Genomic DNA, 16,309 nt, shown 5'->3' on the forward strand with positions numbered 1-16,309 from the left:
TCACAGGTGGCTTTCGGGGATTTTTTTTCTGGATCAAAATTGGAATTCCATTTCCTACTTACATAAAAATACATCTATCCTTGAGCAGTTTTCAGATGAATGGGCAGCCATCACCACTGCAACAGCAAGGGATAGCCCAGTTAATAGTGCCATTCTTATTTCTTTCCTCCTCCTTTCTATTTTCTTTCTCTTCATAATAGCTTAGCTTTTATTTATTTCCTTCCCTTTATTTGCTACACATTTCTCATTCACTAAGAATATAAGAACATAAGAAGAGCCCTGCAGCTGGGTCAGGCCAAGGTCCCATCTGGTCCAGCATCCTCCTCTCGCAGAGGCCAACAAAATGCCTCCAAGCAGGAACTGAGCACCACAGAACTCTCCTGGGAGTGCACATTCAGGGGGAGCAGTCCCAAAGTGTGATACAATGTCAATAAAAACACAACGTTATATATCAATAAAATACTCTGATGTGGTTTGGCACTGAAACCACCTTGGCCACCTTTGGGATGATCTCTGTTGCGGGAGAGAGGTGGGGAGTGTGAGTCTGTTGATTCCCAGCTGCTTTCAAAACCACCAGCCATGGTATCTTTCTGGAGACACTGTCCAATTAGGGTGTGGGTGGCACTATGTTGCAGAGTTTGTGTTCGTATTTAGGTGGCCATTTCCAGAAGGTGGCACTGGCAGATCTTTGCTTGACCCAAACGTATCTATACGTCAAGATTCTGTCTCATCCCTCAAGCAGGACCAACCTGAGATGGACAGCAGTTCTGATGCAACCAACTTTCCTCTTCTGATCCCCCAACAAACTGAAGCTCAGTCCGTTCCAGACAAGACAGAGGCACTGTTAGTAGGTGGCTCCAGATGGCTGTTTTTTGTTTTGTTTGTTTGTTTGTTTGTTTGTTTGTTTGTTTGTTTGTTTTCCTGCTGGGGTGCTCCTGGATTCATCACTGTCATTAGAGGCTCATGTGGTCTCTGTGGCATGGAGTGCTTTTAACCAGCTTAGACTGGTTTTCCAACTAGACTCTTCAGTGGTTCATGCACTGCCCACTTGAATTACTGTCATGCACTGTACATGGAATCCTAGAATTGTAGTGTTGGAAGGGGACCACAAGTGTCATCAAGTCCAGTTCCCAGCAAAGCAGGAATCTTGCGCCCAACATGGGACTCAAACCCATGGCCCTTGTATTCAAACTGAGCTATCTTCTATGAACATTGTGCTGCCTTTGAAGATGATCCAGAAAGTACAGCTGTTGCAGAACTTAGCAGCAAGAATTCTGATAGGAATGTGAATTAAGAACATATTGTGGCATTTCTTCTTCACTGTCATTGGCTCCTAGTCCATTTCTGGCCTAATTTAAAGTGGTGGTTTTGATCTATAAAGCCCAGTGTGGCTTGGGACCTCAGTATCAACATCACCTTACCCCATATGTGCCTACCAGAGCCTTAAGATCTCCATCACAGGCCCTTCTCTGCCTTCCCTCTCATTTTGGAGGGTGGTTTTCCCTAGAAAGACTAGACTGGTGCCCATGCTAATGTATTTTTGGTGCCAATGGCTTTTTAAATTCCTTTTTTATTCCCAGGCCTTTCAGCATTGTATTTTGATATCCTCAAGCTTCATTTAAACATATGCATAATATCATTTAAATATTGATATTGCATTTTTGCATTTGTTTTGATGGCCGTTAGGGTGCATTTTAGCCTTTTTAAGGTTCTTTTAGTTCTATGTATAATTTGGTTATTTGCTGTTTTAGTGTTGGTTGGTTGGTTTAATTTGATTTTAGTATTGTGTTGTGTCGTGTGGGGTTTCTATGCTTTTCAATTGGTTTCAGTTGTCTGTATGTTACCCAGAGAATTAAAGAATATAATAAAAATATAAACAAAGAGTGACATCACATCTGAAGCAGTTCCATGTATCTGTTGTACCATATATATTCGTCATTGCAATTGAGCACACACACAGTTATTCCCCAGGAAACTAGAAGAATAAAGTGAAATATTAGGTGAAATTATCAACAATAAAACATGCATTGGGTACACAGATCAGATAAAAATAAAAATAAAACATGTTATAGCAGACCATAATAAAAAAGCTCTGGTCTGACACAAAATTATTAGAAACCAACACCCTGTTAAGCAGATCACTGAAATGTGAAATAGACTATAGCTCTGAAAGTCAACAGAAATCTATCCATGACTATCTCTGAAGAATTTAACTATAAGAAGCCATATATTGCTTATAGAGTCATCAGCCATGTATGGATTTCATGAATTAGCAGGAAAAGTAATAGCCTGCATCCTTTTCTGGTAGGAAGATTTTCTGAATAGGAACAAACACATACTTTACACAGCTACAAATACGCCCTGGTTTAAATTTCAGTGATGTGCTCAACTGAATAAGTCTTTGTCCACAGAAATTTTAACCAAAAGGCTTGCCTTTTTATGGACTAATATAATATATTTTTACTATTGCTACGTATCTATTGCATTTCACTTCCTGCAACAGGAAACAGTAACTGCCCAGGACTGCCCAGGGCATAAACAATGCTTATGCACTTAGGCCCAGTTCAGATGTAATGGGAAAGTATGCCTGACCAAGTCTCAGGCTCACAAAATCCCTTGCCTTGCCTCACCTCTTCTTCTGCATGTTGTGAGGAGGGAATCAGAAGCATCCGGTTCTGATGTTAAACTAACCACAGTTTTCTGTGTCATTCAACTTGGGAAAATGTGGTTTGTTTAAACTATGGTTCTGAAACCACGGTTTGATCGTGACCTTTTTTCACTATAGTTTAAATAAGGCAGTTTCCCAAGCTCAGATGTCACAGGAAACAGTGGGCCATTTAAAATCAGTGGATGCTTCCCAACTCCTCCTCTGGTGTGCAAATGAGCACAAAGACCAGGCAGTTTTGCTGCTTGTTTGAAACCATGAAATAATGCACATTCTCTATATTGATGAAATAATGGCTACCTAACAATATTGGTGCTAGCTATTATTATGAGGGTGGTCATGTCTTACAGAAGACAGGCACTTATATAAATGAGTTCTATATTTGAAGTGCTATTCAGACTGATATAAATATTTTAAAAAATCTTAGGAATGGAGAAGAGAAACCTTGAAGTTGCCTACCACTGAACCTAGTGAACTAGTGAAGCCTAGTGGTTGGCTGTTCAGAGCAATTGCTCATATGGAGAAATGTACAATACTTTGATTAAAACTTGAAATGTTATTTCTAGATTTGCATCAGTAACTAAATTAGCAAATGCAAATTTCATACAACACTATGTCCTTTTTGTCCTCTTTTTTGGGGGGCCTGTTATGCATTTCCAAAAAAGAGGGAGATGCATTGACAAGCCACCTTTATTATAATTAATGTCAAAGTGGTGTGAGGGGTGAGATAAGAGCTAGCTAAAGTGTTGGTATAAGATCTTAGTCTAGACCAGTTGTACAAAAGCTTAGTCTCTCTGTTAATGACGAACAAGTTTTGTATCCACGTAGATACACGCACAAGCAAGCACGCTCACTGGTTTAAGGAAGCATTGAGCGAAGCACTCAGTCCTCATACCTCCCTACGGAGCCTTCTTTCACACATGAAAGACCATGGCTGTGAATGGCTCATTTGGGCAGGCTGTCTCACACATATTCCCATCCAGCTAAATGAGGGGAATGTTGTTAAGTGATGCTAGCAAAATCAAGTCGGAAATTAGTTTTCTTCTAAAATCTCTATGTTTAACCATGTCTCCCATGGCCAGGGGAAAGGGAGCTTGCATCAGAAGCCAACCAACACAACACAGGCATTTTGTTCTAAATCCGCATCATAGATTGCAATGGAAAGGATTAAACGTTAACCAGAAGCTTGTAGCCAAAGAATTGGCTGGTTGGTTCAAATCAATCTATGAAATTTAAGCTTCCCTAACTATTTATTTCGGGTGGCGCTGTGGGTTAAACCACAGAGCCTAGGACTTGCCAGTCAGAAGGTCAGTGGTTCGAATCCCCGCAACAGGGTGAGCTCCCATTGCTCGGTCCCTGCTCCTGCCAACCTAGCAGTTTGAAAGCACGTCAGAGTGCAAGTAGATAAATAGGTACCACTCCGGTGGGAAGGTAAACGGCATTTCCGTGCGCTGCTCTGGTTCGCCACATGACCTGGAAGCTGTACGCCGGCTCCCTCGGCCAATAAAGCGAGATGAGTGCCGCAACCCCAGAGTCATTCACTACTTTACCTAATGGTCAGGGGTCCCTTTACCTTTAACTATTTACTTGCGCTTGTTACCCCACTGAGGGCCCCCAAGCCCCAGTGCTCTAACAGCAGCAGAAACAATTTAACACCTGTCTTGGAGCACAGGGGAGCAACCTACATCTCAGAGGCCACACATGGCCTCTGATTTCATTTTATGTGGTCCTCATCTATTCCTGGAGCTGCCCTATTCTTTCATCCCACCAGCTTCTTGCTTCTTTTTCGTTTCCTTATTATTTTTCCTGGCTTTAAAAAGTGTTTCCCCACCCCCCTTTAATTGGAAGGGGAAGTGTTTAATTCACTTAAAAATGGTTCAGAGTAAATACTGCAACATTAATGTCATTATTATTTATTGTCTGCTATTTTGATAGGGATTTAGCAATAAATGATCCCAACTCCAGTTCCTATTGAATTCAAGCTTAAGCCCCTCCCACCAAATGAATGAGGTTTTAAACTGCTTAACTAGCTCAGGGATTGGGGGGGTTGGTCATGCAGAAATATCCTGCAAGACGATAACACTGATAGCCCTGCAACATCTAAGTTGTTTTGGATTTTTGTTTAGAACATGTATGACTTAAGAAGAGATGGATTACTTGAAAACCTTGTGCTTCTGGCATTTTGAGCATTAGTTGGGGATCACTTGTGGGCTCAGATATTTTCTGGAATTTGTCTAAATCTGAACCAAACAACTTATGAACCAACCCAAAGAGGTTGACCAGCCAAGTCCACCACCAAGGACTTGAGGTTGCTATCTGTCTCAGCCAGCATAAACAGGGGAGAGGGGTTGCCTATTTGACTGGCCATAGCACATATTGTTAAGACCTAGTCTAAAGGGAGACTTACAGTGCAAACCTAATTATACTTACTCAAAATTCAGCGGGGCTGACTTCCAGGTAGATGGGGTTTGAATTGCAGTCTGGAACAGTAGCTAAATATATTATCACAGAACACTCACACATACCCACAAAATTAATAGAATCCTTTCCCACAATTTAAAACACTTTGTAAAAAAGAAATAATTAAAAAAATATGGCATAGTGTTAATATGTTTCAGCCATGTATCAAAAAAGATTATTAATGATTAAGATTTATGTGTGAATATTTCATTTGTTTATATATTGATTTTCTTTCTTTTCAGCCTTCCTGAAAAGGCAAGATCTCCCTAGCAGAAGTAATTTATGTGCTTATTCAATATCTTATCAATTCAGTTTTGCATATCAAGAAAAAATTACTTCTCATCCAGATGATTTCTTCAGCATCTGCACTTAATTTCTTTCTAAATGTCAGTGTGACACCGCAGTGGTAAAAAAGAGAGAGAGACCAATTTTCCAGTTAACATTCTCTACAAAGCAAAGTACAACTAGTACTAGAAATGAATGCAAATGCTTTCTGTGGAAATGTCTCTATTTACTTTCCTCAGAGAGCATGCTGCAAGCTAGCTCATGCTGCCTAGAGAAGGAATTAATAACTATGTTTATAACCATTATAAATATTATTATTTTTAATTGGGCAAATGCTTGTGAGGCAATACACTTTTGTTAATGTGTTTAATTAAATAGAAATGCCAGTTGTTACTTCTATCAGGGGCTTTTTTCAGCTGGAACTCACAGGAACTCAGTTGCTGCACCTCTCAGGTGGGGGCCATTGCCAGTCTAAGAGAACGTGAGAGGTGTTCATGGTGAGTTCCAGCATCTCTTTTTTTGGAAAAATAGTGCTGCTTCTATCCCAGTTTGCTGGAGTTACTCGATTTAAACCGGGCATAGGCAAACTCGGCTCTCCAGATGTTTAGGGACTACAACTCCCATCATCCCTAGCTAACAGGACCAGTGGTCAGGGATGATGGAAGTTGTAGTCCCAAAACATCTGGAGGGTGGAGTTTGTCTATGCCTGGTTTAAACCGTGTGTGTATTGCCCCATTTCTCTGGTAGCCCACACTTGTGTGGGAAAGAACCACACTATGCATCCCTCCCTGCCAGGGGAGGGATGGTGGAGCCCTCCCCTTCTCCTGAACCTTCCTGAGAACAGGAAGACAATATAGACTTAGAACAGTGGTTTCCAGTGGGCCATATTTCAGAGGGTGCAGAGGGAGAAAGCTGGGAAATATTAGGAGAGGAAGAGCAGGAAGAAGCAGCACCAGGGAGAGACAGCTGACAGATTGAGTGTCTTTGGAAAGCATTTCTGAGCCCCCCTCTCCCAGGACTAGGAGGGCATTGAGAGTAGTAGAACGGAAAGCGCAGAGACAGAAAGCTCAGATCAGCCGGCATAGGGATGATATAGAATAGAAGAGATGGAAGGAGTTGGACTTTACTCGGATCAACACCATTATTTCATTGTCTCCTTTCTCTCTCTCTGTGAATACTGAATAAATTACATGGTAAGAACTCTTCTTGTTTATCTGGTTTTTGGCTGCCACCAGGGGAGGGATTGGATTCCCTGAAGCCTGACACTCCCATATGGTTGTCCAATGATTAGAATGGAAAGGAGATACACCCAATAGCTCCAACGCCACTAAAGATAATGTCAGAAGGCTTCCAAGAAACATTTCCCTATGTTGATGCTCCATGTAACAGGCCAAGAATAACTTTTTAAGGCCTTTCACCCTGTGTACATTGTCCAAAATTCATGCAGCAGCTCCATGCCAGGATTATACCGGAAGTGCTTACATGCCATGGACTGATGTACTGGGGAAGAGGCTCTCCAACTTTATGCATGGAGATTCACCCATGGGGAAGTTGTTGTTTTTATTTTTACACCAGCATATAATGATCTCTGGCAGGCAAGCAGCCTGATAAGCAGCAAGGACTCTCCATCAGTTTTATGTAAGTTTATTTACAAGAAAAACACACTGAGAGCTCAGTTCCCCGCCTGCTCTCATTCACAGTAGTTGATCAGTCTGAATCATTGTTCGTCCACCAACAGGAAGAGCACCAAAACCACGCCTTTCTTCTCCTTCCCTTCCATTGTTCTCTGAGCTTCTCAAGTCTCCTAGTACGGGGACTGAACGGCTGGTCTGTCTCCTCCCCACTCCCAGAAGACACAGCCTCAGACTCTGGCTTATCTGCTGGTTGCCTGGCAATGCTCTGACTGCCTTCCAACTCTTCCTCTCCTTGGGAGCTAACAGTGTCTTCCCTGGGAAAGGCAGGCTACTCTTTCTAGACTTTCTAGACAGCCAGCTCTCATCTGCAGGGTCAGTCCCCTGCTTGCTTAGCTCAATTTCTGAGGCTGACTCTTCCGCTGCACTCTGGGGGGGGGCACGTTCCTGACACAGCAGCTGCCTTGTGGGCAGGAGCAGCATGGTTAAAAATCAGCCCTGAGATATGCCACCCTTTACTTTTAATCAAAAACGTATTCACTCAAAATAAAGCTCTTCAGTTTACCTTAACCATTTGGATAGGTATCGGTGCAAGGATAGTGTGTTCCTCCTATTAATTCTCCGTAGGAAAAGATATGCTTTCTGATGTGCCTGGAAAATTAGCTTTTTTGTGAAACCTAGTAAAGGCAGATGGAGTCAGAGCTGTGCAGGTGGATCAGCAAACAGCAGTCATGACCCAAACTCCCTTATAAGGAGTTAGAAAGGACTACCTGTCCAATCAATGTCAATATGCATCCTTGCTGATGTGCCTGGTTTCCCTGAAGCCCCCTCTTTGGTAAGAACCACATAGTGGTGCACAGACTAAATCCCTGCATGCTCCAGTTGCCTGTTCAAGAATAAGCCCACTGGGCTAGAATCCTTGCAAGACACGTGAATCATGACTGATGAGGCTGCATTGAGGCAAGGTTAAGCTGTGTTGAAAGTGTCAAGGCATAGGGAGGGAAAATAATGATAGGGATCTAAATGTAGCTTTGATTGCATTCTGGCAAATACAGTCTGTTCTACTGATGGGCCAACTGCTTGGCTGGAAGTATTTTTGCAGATTATTAGCAGGAATGCTATGGTACCCTGTCCAGGAGAAGGTAATGATTCAGATTATGCAAATGAGCATGTTTTGTTTGTTTGTTTTTTAAATGGCATTTTCCAAGCGAGTTTTTTTCCTTTAATCCAAATAGAAACATTAGGAAGATACGACACAGAGCAGCAAATAGAATGGCTGTAAATTTTGGAAATGGGATGTCAAGCTAAAAATAAATAAATGCACAGAAACCCATGTTCTACAAGCTGACTGCAGATATGTGGTGATGCTATCCAAAACAATGATCAAAGGATATGAATTACCCAATTCAGGTGACATATGTAACATCCTACCAGGATGCGCCAAAGTCATCATAGCAGTCAATTAAAGTCCCATTTTCAATGCATGTTTCAAATCTGCCTGCTTTCATCTTTCATCCAGCGGCACTTTTTAAAGTAGTATTCTGAGCTGTAACACAAACATGCTGCTTTTGAGTTCTATACAAAGGCTTTGATTCAGCAAAACACTCCAATGTATACTTTAACAGAAATCCTATTAGCTTCGATGGAATTATAAGCATGTCTTTAAATAATGCTAAATGAAACAGAGGAAGATAAACCATAAATTCTGCTGGTGGTTTTACTGAGCATATTATGTGGCTGAGAACACAGGGAAATTCCTTTGGAAAACTCTGTCGGAATGATCTCAGCTGTCCACGGAAGTTTACAAACATCGCTCTAATCCATGGGAGGTGGACAAAAGGCTTCTTTTTGACTCATCTGTTCAGTATGTCTGAAAAGGAAACATGTTTAGGGTGGTATTCAGCTCGCACTTGCCACCAACTATGCAAGGATTTCCACTTGTTTAAAGGGATTTGCACTCCTTTTCACCAAGTGAATGTCTCATGTCCTCAGCAAAACAGCAGCAGAGGATGAGAAGAACCCCTAGATCAGATCAGATCTGAAGGAGAGAATGTTCCACTGAACAAATGCACTACGAAAATTTGCATAACACTACATTGAATACAACCCTTAATGTTTAGGGCTGAGGTGAGGATGATGAAGATTGCAGTTTCATTTAATACCCACCTTTCAGCCTAAAGTCCCACGGCAAGTCCGAAAAATATATAGTGGTACCTCAGGTTACATATGTTTCAGGTTACAGACTCCGCTAACCCAGAAATAGTGCTTCAGGTTAAGAACTTTGCTTCAGGATGAGAACAGAAATTGTGCTCCGGCGGCGCAGCGGCAGCAGGAGGCCCCATTAGCTAAAGTGGTGCTTCAGGTTAAGAACAGTTTCAGGTTAAGTACAGACCTCTGGAACGAATTAAGTACTTAACCTGAGGTACCACTGTGCACCTCAAGTTTCAAAAGCCAGGGCTACTCGCCACATTCCGCGATCTTTTTCATGTAAAAAAAAGACAAACACCCACCCACTCATTCCAAGAGCGTTAAGAGTAGTCAACATGGTTGAACAGTGGTATTTGCAAAACCACAAAAGTAAAGAAGGAGAGGGATGATTATGATGCCTCCCCAAAAAGCAGCCAAGATGACAAAAGGGCACCAGGTGGCAGCAATTATACAATAAAAAATCATTTACAAATATGAATCGAGGGCCTGAGCTATGGGCAGTTTGATCAGTTGCATTAGATTAACTATATATGAGGCAAATACAGAAAATTAGAGGACATTCAGTATAGCTCTAGTAGTGACAATGTATATTGCTATCTATGAGTGTTTCTGATGCATGGTACTAGGGCTGGACAAGATACACATTTGGCCCACTTCTTCATCCAATGCTCCCTAACTTCCTTGTGAACTGGAATGCAGCTCCTAGACCCATTATGCACATGACTGAATGTTGTAATGCATTTTTGGTGTACAAAAGGGGCACCCCAAAAATGTGTGTAAGAAAGGGCACTGCTGCATAGCCATACTCCTGACAGCTGAGTCGCTACTGTTTACTGGGAGGGATGAGGTGGCAAGGAGGTCGGCACTGTGTCAACTGATGCACCAACACAACACTGACCTCCCTGCCACAGTGTCACTCCTCTTCTAATATGTGGCAGGCACTCAGAAGCTGGAAGACCAGGTGTATGGTGCCTCCCCTCCTCACCAGCCACTTCTGGCTTTAAATAAGTGATGCACACAGAATGCACATGTGAATGTGTTTTACAGGTGAATCTGTTTTACAGGTGAATGTGTTGAAAAGCATTGAAAGGGGGATGGATGGATAGAGATAGGTTGATAGATGGATAGATGGACAGACAGACAGACAGACAGACGGTACAACTGAGGGAGGAAATTTTCAGATTCACATGCAGTTCAGCATAAAATAGTTGGCAAGTGATTCAATGTTGTGCCTTCCAAGCCCATTTCAGCAAAATGACCCAGAAGAATGAGATGCCATGGTAGATTATGACTGAAGGTTGCTGAGAGATCTAGAAGAATCAATAGGCACACACACACACACACACACACACACACACACACACACAAAACACTTTAGTTTTAGGCACTTGGGAGAGATCCTGCTACAGCATGGACAGCTTCAAAACTGTCCCAAGCAGCCTTGCTTCAGTTCTTGATTTGGGACTTTCTGTATCTTATACATACACCCCTAATATTTACGCTCTCAAAATATATATTAAAGCGTGTGTTTTCTCTCAAATAAATGTGTATGTTTAAACTACTGAGAATTGTGCTGCAATATTCAGAGATGTGTGAAATCCAGTGGACGGTCTAGTTTCCATCTGCACAGTGCATGAAAGAAGTGCAGAGAAGCCATTTGATATAGGAACATGCAAATTTCCAATTCTTCAAGCATCCCTTTCACTTGTGGATAATAAAATCCATCTTATACACACATATTAAAGATACACAACCTTTTCCTTGCTTTGAATATGGTCACCCTAATTGTTGCATTTTTAATCTTTAGTGGAGCATTGCAAATATAATTTACCAAAAAAAATTGGGGAATTCAATAAGACATGCAATTATGAGGGAAACATGGTATAACTTTTAAGCAGAATAATCAGTGCACTCTTTTATATAAAGAGAGTTGACATACAACGTAAATGGTATTGTCTGGGGACATTTTAGAGAGAATGCTTTTTAATTGTTGGGGCAGTATATGTTTTGGAGAGCTATAGTAGCATAAAGGGAAATTTTCAGATTCACATTCAGATCAGCCTAAAATTATTGGCAAGCCATGCAATGTTGAAGCTTGGATGTCACTGCGAATCAGACCTCATTGTAGTAATGCTGGTGGAAATTACTGAGCCGTTTAACAAAGCTGAATCCTCAGTAGATTTTGCAAATTATTCATTTCTTTTTGTGATTGCCAAGGGCTTGATCCTCAATTTGCACACAGAAGAAACCCATTTCGCCTGGCCTGCTGTTTCTCTCCACTCTGTGAGTTGGGATTAGCAAGGAGTGAACAGGCAAGGAACAAGGCTGGAGGTTTCGAAGTCACTCCTAAGCACCTACCATACTTTTCCATCTATAAGACAGTGGTTTTTTTACCTTAAAACAATGCTTAAAAATTGGGGTAGTCTTATACATGGGTAGCGCAGAGGTAGGGGACTGTGGAAATGATTTCTGTCTTGGGTAGTAGATTGTCACTGGTGTTATTGCGGGTGATAGGCTGCTGCGACAATGTCTGCTTGTGATTGGGTGTTGCTGTGGCAATGTTTGCTTGTGATTGGTTGCTGCTGCAAGAATGTCTGCTGGTGATTGGTCGCTGCTGCAACAATGGCTCTTGGTGATTGGGCTCTGCTGCGGCAATTGGGTGTGTGATTGGCGGCTGCTGGTGTTGATTGGAAATACTATAGGAGGCTTCTGCATTGCATTCGATCACAAGCGTTTGGAATTTGGGTGAGCTTTTTTTCAGCATTCCTCCCATTCTGGACAATCTCTCTCTCTCCCCCCCCCCATTTTATTGATATTGAGTCCCGAAAATTAGGGGGCGTCTTATCCATGGGGGTGTCTTATAGACGGTAAAGTACAGTAGGTCATGCTCCCCCCAAAGTGAGCATAACTGCTGAGCCACCATGAAGGAAGAAAAGTCCACTGCAAAACCTCTTTGCTTCACTGAGATGCCTGAAGAGTTAAATTCTAGTGTAGCTGGCCTCTTTCCTGGAAGCAGTCCCATTGAGCATCAATAAGAAAAGGTCAAATCTGGATTCAGTATGGCGTCTCTTGAAAGCGACAGCACAGAAGGTCCACATCAACGTGTAAACCAATCACTGTCCACTTCTGATTCACTGGATCCTTGCAAGTAGGCAGTTGCTAGGCTGTGCTTTTCAGGCTGGTTGGAAGTACTACTGAACTACATATTGAGATAGCGGAAATGTTATTTATGTATGCCACTAGTGCAGCCCGTGTTTTGTTAGCCCCCAAATGGAAAAGTCCCAACTAAAGAATGCATGTGCGTGCATTGCCAGGCTCCATTATAGTCTTGTCCATGGGAAAGCAAACTAAGGCCTGGGAGCCGGATCCAGCCCAATCACCTTCTAAATCCGGCCCGCAGATGGTCCAGGAATCAGTGTGTTTTTACATGAGTAGAATGTATCCTTTTGTTTAAAATGCATCTCTGGGTTATTTGTGGGGCATAGGAATTCATTCATCCCCCCCCCCAAAAAAATATAGTCCGGCCCCCCACAAGGTCTGAGGGACAGTGGACTGGCCCCCTGCTGAAAAAGTTTGCTGACCCTGCACTAAATCAACCTCTCTTTTTTGAGGCAGCTTGTTTAGTAGTTGCCACTTCTAATTGCTACGACTACATAGCAGTTTTGTTTCACACATCACTTTTGCCACATGGAGCAGAGCCCACATAATTTCAATGCAGGTGGCAACCACACTGCTGAGCTCATATATGAATTGGGCCTCAGGCTAAGACAAGAAGCAGAAGAGCAATATAATTGGAGGCAGCCCACTGGAGCCAAGACTACAGAGGTGGTCTTTCCCCTTTTTTTAAGATAAGCAGATGGTATGAATAAAGTGGCATGCTGACAACTAATTCAGTCCCATCACTAAACCCAGAGGCTATTCTAAGCCTTCTGTTTCTGACGGGAGGTCCTATCTTAGCAAACCAATGGATAAAGCTTTTTTCACCTGGCATGCAATTATCCTGTAGAACTCGTTATCAGCCAAGAGACAGTATGAAGGCTAATGGTATATGAAGATTCAGAATAGGATTACTGTAGACACATACAATGCACAGTTTCTACACTTGCGAATTAAATAGTGCTAACTGACTTAAAATGCTAATATATAACAATGCTCCTGAAAGAACAAATTCTTGGAGAGTTATCAATCTTATTCAGCTCTCCACTGGTGTGTATTATATTTGAAGCCTCTCAAGTTATTCTGAAGAGAAAATGACCAAACCATATCTCTCTGTTTTTGAAAACTGGTTTCCACGTCTTTTCAGACAATGTTGTTTGTGTGATGTCATTCTGTTTAGCTGGAATTGAACACATTGCTAGAGAGATTCAGCTGGAGACCTGCAGCAAAATGGTATATGTTGCTGGAGTCTATGGCTGAGGGGGTTGAAAAAACAAAATTTAGTGTAAAAGACAGGCACCCCCGTTTGCATTTTTTAAAAAAAGTTTTGGAACATTTACAAGTGCAAGCGGTCTACATGCAAGTCAATGGAGCATGAGGATTCTGAATGCAGTTCAGTGCTTGATTGGGCCTCCATGGTGACTGAGGGGGCAATATAGGACAATACAACACGCCCGAATTAACATTGGTATGGTAAATGCAGTTCAACATCAGTGAGCCATACTAAAGAAAAGCAAATCCCAACTTTGCATATACACTGATGGACACTGAGTGGGCAGTTGTTGCTGGCATCCATCTGTCTCAAGAAACAATGGAGTGCACCTCCAGGGGTGAAGTCAAACCGCTGGGGAATCACAACACCTGCTGTGGCTGCAGAGACCGGTAACTCGTGACTGTTGCCTCTCAAATTGGTTTTGCTGCATTAGCAGCACCTAAGTGACCTCTCTGGGGAGTGAGCCTGGGCAGTGTGTATGGAGGCCTTGGGCTGCCCATCTGGCAAGACCTCTCAGCTTGGCTACAGGAGTTGCTGGAAGGTGACATACAAGATGCCAGCCAACCATCTTAGGAACTCCACTCTGGATTTGTGTAGGGTTTTCTCCTCAGCCCTTTCTTCTCCACAAGATGTCCTGCAAGGCAGAGGGTAGAATTGGTAGTGACTGTCCAGAAAAGAGATCTTAACGGTGGATAACTCAATGAAAGGTTTGACACCCAGTGTGTGTCAGCTGTGAAAAGACGGGCTTCATGCTGGAGACCATTAAGAAATGGAAGGAACAGAATGATGACCTAGAGAGAATGTTTACTGTGATCTAGCAAAGCTCTTATGTCCTTATGCCTTTACCTTTTCGAATCTATCTTTGCAGTCATGGAAGTGGGAAATGCTTTAGTTTTATAAATGAAAGAAAGGTCATAGTCTGGCTTTGTGGCACCATATTTCACCCCAAGCAATGTAGGAAACTTTATAATGGCATCCAATGTGTTGATGTCTTGGAAATCTGTTCTCAAGAAATTTTGTACCTCCCATGGCACAGTACTGCACCCCAGCCTCAAGTTCCTCTCCAACCCCAAGATCTTGTGGCATGTCATCTTCTTCTTTGGCAATCACTTGTAGCCGAGTAAGATTGTCTTCCATAAACATGGTTTTAACAATGAGTCCGTAAGTGACTGTGGAGGCCAATTCTGGAACCACACGTCCTTCCACAGTGGGGACATTGGTTTCTGGGTGGGAGTTGATCACGGTGTGGATTTGCCAATCGTGTCTTCCTCTTAGCACGTTTCTCCCTTACATTCTGAGTTTGAGTGTCTTCAAAGCCCATGACACCTTTGGTAAAGACTGTTCTCCAATTGGAGTGTTCGCAGGCCAGTGTTTCCCAATTGTTAGTGTTTATACTACATTTTTTAAAAAATTGCCTTGAGACAGTCTTTAAACCTCTTTTGTTGACCACCTTTGTTTACCTTTCTTGTGTATCACTGTTGTGTATCACTGCTAGCCCAAAAGCCATGTCAGGGAGCATGTGTTCCTTCAGATGTGGTTGGGCTCCTGCTTCCAGCAGCCTTAGCTGATGGTCCCTTCTCTGTGCTACCAGAGCAGCTGATCGCGGAAGAGAACTTCTTTTTTTTTTTTTATAAATATTTATTAAAGTTTTTAAATATAAATGCACAAATAATAAACAATCTTACTTCTATCACAGACATAATTTCATGACTTCTTTGGACTCCCTCGCGTCTCCCGCTCCCATTTACATCGTTAAAAGTTTTTTCCAAACAAATTATCAACTTGTTTACAATCTCATGTCCACACATTCAAATATAATCTAGCACTTCTTCCAAAAAGTTTTATATTTTCTTTAGTCTCACTTATCATCAAATTTCAAATCTTCAACCATTTCAAGCCAGAATCTTCAACCATTTCAAGCCAGAATGCTAGCAACACAGAGCAGAGTCCTCCTGGTCCTTTGAATTGGATAGTCACAGACAGCTGAGCCAAGCTGCTGCTTGCTTTGGACCACCAAGTTCTGCTCCATTCATTTTGTATGGGCAAGTTTGTCTGAAGAAAGGGCTACTTTGGTACCTTTAATGGAACACAGGCAGACAGCTTCCTTCTTTTCTAAGTACTTGCTGCCTCTCCAGGTTTTTTATTTTGAGGGGGGGTGAACCTTACCAGCACTTGTGCCTGGGTCAAGCTCCTAACTGGCCACTTTGCAATTCTGTGATAAAGCAGTGTTTGTGCTTGTCGTCTTGCAGTTGCCAGGCAACTATGGAACAAAGTCCTCATGTCACCTATAAGTCAACCTTGGAAGATTACTGAGTGGACTTCCATAGAAGCGAGTTTCTGGGAGCAGTGGGAGCACCCAGCAGAGAGCTGCTTAATGCCCCCCAAGGCTGACATCTGGTCCAAATGTCTTGTTTGCCTTTTGGGCACTTTGGCTCCATATGCATCTTAATTCAGCTTGTGCTCTTAAAATGTCCTCAATTATGTCAGATTGAACCTTGCAAAAACAGCGGGGTGTTAATGAGATTATTTGTAGAAATAAGGCTGACATGGTTCTCTCCCATAACACTAAACAGAAACACATTGTGTTTTTCTGGTTGATAGAAAAGCCCCTAAGTTTCAATTTCTAACTTT

The 16,309-nt window shown here is 42.3% G+C and overlaps 1 long non-coding RNA gene across 1 annotated transcript; it reads right to left on the reverse strand.

The window, feature by feature from the left end:
- Positions 1-8,744: 8,744 nt before the first annotated feature.
- On the reverse strand, positions 8,745-15,237 carry LOC309332040. Its single transcript, XR_014152051.1, has 3 exons — positions 15,139-15,237; positions 9,010-9,079; positions 8,745-8,911 (listed from the first exon to the last, which is right to left on the reverse strand). It is a non-coding gene; the product is annotated as an uncharacterized lncRNA (long non-coding RNA).
- Between the last annotated feature and the right edge of the window lie 1,072 nt (positions 15,238-16,309).

Source organism: Podarcis erhardii (assembly GCF_964252035.2).
Source record: "Podarcis erhardii genome assembly, chromosome: 17".
NCBI classification, from domain to species: domain Eukaryota; kingdom Metazoa; phylum Chordata; class Lepidosauria; order Squamata; family Lacertidae; genus Podarcis; species Podarcis erhardii.